A 5986-nucleotide genomic window follows, 5' to 3' on the forward strand; every position below is an offset into this window, starting at 1 on the left:
GCTGGAAAGTTTGTTGACTTCAATTTAAAATACAGCAGGGTTTGTAGACTTGAACAGTATATTTGGCTGCACTCTAAGATAGTTGAGCTTTAGTTAGATGAAAGTAACATTTTAAGAGGATAAAAGGCAGATTTGATATAGTAAGTGATAGGATAAAACATCCCTCGTCATTTGATGCTCATTCATCACATTGACTTGTGTGTCTATGCAGTTCGGCCTCCTTAGGCCCTTTGTACACCCTGTTATCTACTACCAATACACAAAAAAGTGCACATAAACAAAGCTTTTGCATACAGTCACAACAGGTTTCATTTAAACCACAACACAAATGTCTTTATTAAATTGTTTTGTGTATTGGGGATAGACTTGTTCTTTAGCTGCTTGAATAACTTCTGGGTCCCCATTGCACCCGTGTGAGATAACTGAGAAATGTGGCTCACTACCTGCCCTAAAAAGTCTACAATACAACAGAAATGCAGCATTGATGTCTACCTTGCAATGTCCCTGCAGACTAAAGAAACCAAGATATGCTACATATATTGATTTAGTCAAAATTGGAACATACATTTTTGTCAAAAATATGCTCCCTGTACTTGCTGGCTATAAAGATATACATACATTGTGTACAAGCAGTGAGCAGTACAGAAAATGTAAATATATACTTCAATTTTAGCCTTACATGTATGTCTTTATTAAAACCATACACAAAGCAATGAATGACATATAGTCACTTTGATAAGCAATTAAGAGGTCGATAAAAACTTTATTGGGAAAAAATAAACAGCATTTGACCTGCACATTAGTATATGCATGTGATAGATGGGCTGTTTGAAGAGAAGTGATACAGTAATGTCCATCAAACCAGCACAGGATTTACTTCAGGGATGTGTGACAGGAAAATGTGTATCTCCATACCCACGCCTTATCATAATCAAAAGGTGAAAATGCTGACAGTGGAGGCTATGGCAGGTGCTTTAGATTGACAGGGAGGAGGTCAATCAGTCCTCTCCATCAGTTCATCACACAGGTCTGTAAGATGCATGTGGTGCAGAATGAAGATCATTTTTGCTCTGCAGCTAAAACCAGTCCACAGTCGCTTAAATATGTAGGCATGGTAATGTTGTTGTCAGATATTCGAGGAATAGTCTAATGCTGAGGTTACAGCTTACTAGTTATTCTTTAATCATTTTTTATTTAACATGGAAAGCGTTGAAAAAAGGTTGACTTTTAATTTTCGGTCTTCTATTGGGGTAAGGTGTCACCACTGTTTGTTTGCTTCTCTTAAGCCTACACGTTATTAATAATGTTGAAGTATAATTATGTAAAATGATGTCAAAGAACCATGGATTTAAAAGAGTGATTCAATGTGATACATGAGATCTTTATATTGAAAAAATAAACATTGATTGTAACTTGAAAGTGACATATTTGAAAAATGGATTGAGTTTATGAACTCATACAAAACAGATATATTTTTTTAAACTGTTGTCTTATAACCCCCTGGTTCTTTGCAGCGCATGAATATTTAGCTTGTATGTTTATTTTCTTTGTTTCTTGTCTTTTGTTTTGTTGCACAAAGAAGTGTTCTCTGTGAGATGCTTTGCACTGGTTGATCTTCAACTCAAATTAAAAAAATAATAACAATGAAATAAAATAAGATATTATATGTTTGCATTTTCTGTCAAAGGTTCATTCGACTGGTGTTTATGATGACACCACCAAATACACAGCTGATATGACTCACTGGTTCAGCTTCCCATGTCCTTTCAGGCGCTCTTTACACATCAAAGATGAGCTGAAGCTGTCAGACGCTTGATGTGATGCAATATTAAAATGAACACCGGGGTGCACAGGCAATGTCAGAGAGAGGGAAATAGCACAGCACGGAGCTCTTGTAAGTCTACATTTCCTGTGCAGCGATGGTGAGCCTATCACGAGATGTTTACTGAGCTACAGCCAGGCAGAAGTCGTTTACCAGAAAGACACCAGGCAAAATATGTTATTAAATATCAGTGAGTGTCAGAAAACAAGATTCAGGTGATTATAGAGTTGTTGTCCATATGTTGAGAGAAGGATAAACATACAGGGGGTTGTCACAAAAAGCATTAAACCCTATATTTCTGTATGATTGGCAGTGTCCCTCACTTCCATCTGCACAAACAGATGAAATGCAGGATAATCTTTTGAGCCTTTAATCCTCTGCAAAAATCTTCAAAATAAAAGTGAAGTAGCTGTCAAATTTAATTAGGCATCATCAGTCTGTGCCACCTGTTGCTGTTCCTATTCTTATCCTGCAGTGAGTGCTGCTGCAGACAGAAGACGATCTGCTCGAGTTTGTCTCCCTCTAAAGGTCTTTTCTGATCACGTCTCACTTCTTGCATCAGTACACTCAACGGATGTCAGATGAAGGGCTTTCAACAGTCATCTTCTTCAGCACGTTAAGGACGATACAAAACAGAGAATTTCATTTCTATTCTGTCGGTCTTGTTATCCTCTGTCCTTTGATCAATCTTGTATTGAGTCTGATTTGAATTCATTCTTTTATGTTCTGGTTTCACAGCAACACGTTAGAAGATATGAACAGTCTGATCAGCATAGTTAAAATCTGCTTCAAGATTTTATGAATTTAAATAAATCTGCTAATTCATACTGGAAAGATCACAATCATCGCAGTTAAAACAATAGATCTTTTTTGTTACCTATTGATCATCCAGAAGGCTGTAAGTATTTAAGCTGAATTTGTACATGCTTTGTAAGTGTTAATTGTGGATAAAGTATTTGTTGTCTTTATGTCACTTTTATGTACAGGCTGCTCCAAACCATGCACTCCTAGAACCATTAGATTTCTTTTATTTACGATTTGTTTTAGAATAATTCTTATTTCCTTTGTTTGATGTTATTTTTAGGTTTTCAGATTTAGTTAAATCTTTTTTTTCATAAAGAAATATATATACTATTTTTTAAAGTCACTACACAAAGTCAAATAAAAAAAATAGTGCTATGAGGACACCATAAGAAAAACAAATAAACAAACAGAACAAATGTTCTGCTCTGTTTCAGTCTCTCTTGTTGGAGAACCGAAATAAAGAATCATGTTCACTCACTAATATTTGATTGAAGATTCATTTAAAAGGGAAATCAAAAGATAAAGGAATTATGACTGCTTTGCTTTTCCTGTAATGCTAGTAGACTGTGTCGTTTCCTTTTCAGAACTCATCTTTAGTGTATTCAATTATCAGAAACATTTTGAACTCAGCCAGGAAGCCATTCAGCTTCTGTTCAACTTGGAAGAAGACAAAAAAAAATGTCCCTCCACATGCCCTGCATCCCCTCTCCTCCTGGGGGTCTCCATGTTTGTGCTTCTCATCGAGCTCTTTTAAATCAGCGTCACTCCTGCTAGAACAGGTCGGCTGATTAAAGCTGCCAGCACAGAAGCGTACTCCCTTATTGCACAGGCGCAGTTCTGGGTTCACAAAAAAAAACCAAGCGGACTCCCCACTCAGTGCATTTCTCATCTCCCCAGGAGATCCAGTGTGCAATACATCCAACTGTGATAATGGGAAAGTGCTTTGTGCCACATCTCAGGGATATTTCTACCTTTTGCTGGTTGTCTCTCCACCTCGCTGTGGGTTTGATGGCCTGCAGGGAGGGGAAGAGGAAAACTGCTGTTTATGTTTGTGTCAGGACAAAAGAAGGTCACAGCAGTCCCAATTGTAAGACTAACACCCACAATGATTGATTCTAATTTCAAATCATTTGTATTATATGTAGAAGTACGTGGTTGCATTACTTGTTTAGCAAAACACTGTATGTGCATTGAATGCCAATTTGGTCTGATATTGTTTCTCAATTAACTGTTAATCCTTCCTCCCAGATTTGATAATAAGTAAATCATATAACTTTTCATTTTGCATATTAAAAACAGCATAAATACATTGACAAACAAGAAACCAAACCTATACATTAAGAATAAAAAATGTAAAATAAAAAATGTAAAAACTACAAAAGAAAGCCTAAATAAATCAGGGAAAAAAGACAATAAAGCAAAATGAACACGTATGTATACGCATCATCACAAATCATGTTGTTTGTAAAAGGAGAAGAAAGGATCAGGCTGCTAAAATATGATGAGAACAAGCTTCAGCCTCTGCTCAAGTCACATACACATAGTCACTTAGAAGATTCCCTTTTAAAATGATCTGAACCAGGGGGAAGATTTTACACATTTATTTAAGGCCCTCGTAAATGCATGAGGTCAAAGGGTCAATAGTCGCCCAGTAAGAAAAGAGAGCTTCTATACCTAAAGACATTTAATGGTCAAACTTTCATCAGAACCACATGCTTCAAAGTTTAAAGTTTGGCATATGCCTGAGCTTTGAGATTTCAAACTAGTGCAGGAAAAATACAAGACTCAGTTAACAATTTAAACACAGGGGGGCGCACTGACTCTACTTTTAAAACTTTGACCCTTTCACCTTGTCAGTGAAATTGAAGATAACAGGGCTGTGATACTTCCTCTTTTCATTGAGCTATACTCGGGGGAATTGTTGATTGGTTATTTCAGAGCTTGTTTACCAGACCCTGTTATCATATCTGTCTTGACACCAGAACACTAATGAACGTTTTACCTCTAATTGGACTATGACACGATGGAAAATAAACACCAGCACTTCCAACCACAAAATACCCCGAGCAGGCTAGCCCTACATCATAAAAATACATCACCACTGTAATCAGTTTGATAAAGTGAGAGAGATCCAGCCTGTTGCTCATGAAAATGAGTTATGCAAACATCTCTAAAACTACAACAGTGGTAACAAACCTTGGGTTCGTACCTACACAAAGAGTTTCTAAAGGTAAAGAGATGGTAAAAAGTCAACTAAAGCAAACTAAGCAAGCTCTGTTACATTATAGGGGTGTCTCTTTTCCTCACTAAGTAATGGAAATTGTTACAATTTTTAGACCTTTAAATGTATCTATATAAGATATGAGATAAATATTTTTTTAAAACGTCACACCCTTGAGAATAACTTAAATACATTTGAAGTTGAATTGGTTTTATCAAATGTATTTTCTATGTGTTGCTGCCTCTAAAAACTGAATGAAACAGGCCTAAGACAAACCTCACACCACACAAACTGTATTTCATTAACTTTTTTCAGGGACAAACAGGGACAACCTGTTTCATGTACCGAAGGGTTATTGTAGCTAGCCATAGGTAACAGGTTCTTCGCATACAGACTTAAACATTATTTTAGAAAATCTTTGTCCATGGATGACAATAACCTCTAATGAACTGTTCTTACAGTTTATATCCCAAATGTGTCCCTTTTTAAATATCCTGCCTCTCTCATTAGTAGAAAGTAACACAATCAACATAATTTAATATAATCTTTAAGTCCTTTCCTAGTGATTTCTCTGTATTTCACATTTTACTTTTCAGCTTTTGAAATCACTGATGATTACTCTCTATTGTTTTAATGGCTTTTAAACTTGCTCAGAATTTTTTGTTGGCATTAAAATTAGCTAGAAGAATAGACTTAATGTTAGTGCATCCATGACAATCATTTTGTACTGAAAGGGTCCATTTGCCAAAGAGCATTTGATTTTGAAAGGACATTTAGCCGATAAGTAAACATAAAAATGTATATTTCTATTTCTCATTTAGAATTCTTATGTGGTAAATACTAGAAAATAATATTAATATGTACTCATGTTATCATGTGTTATCATTAGATATAGTAGGATAAACTTCAGATCACTAAACTGCTTTTGGTTTAAATGAATTGAACGCCTCACTAGTGTGATGCCAGAGTTTAGACAAAACAATGACTGTGAAGTCTAAGATCTAACTTGCCTTCAGTGGATTTATTGGACTCCTCATATTGTATTGATTTGAATAAACCAGTCTGGGATGACATAAAGGTGTCCAGGTCACCCATTTGTGACATAATGAACTAGTCACAGCAGTGTTTTTCCCTTGCTC

The sequence above is a fragment of the Labrus mixtus genome, chromosome 3, assembly GCF_963584025.1.
Source record: "Labrus mixtus chromosome 3, fLabMix1.1, whole genome shotgun sequence".
Taxonomy (NCBI): domain Eukaryota; kingdom Metazoa; phylum Chordata; class Actinopteri; order Labriformes; family Labridae; genus Labrus; species Labrus mixtus.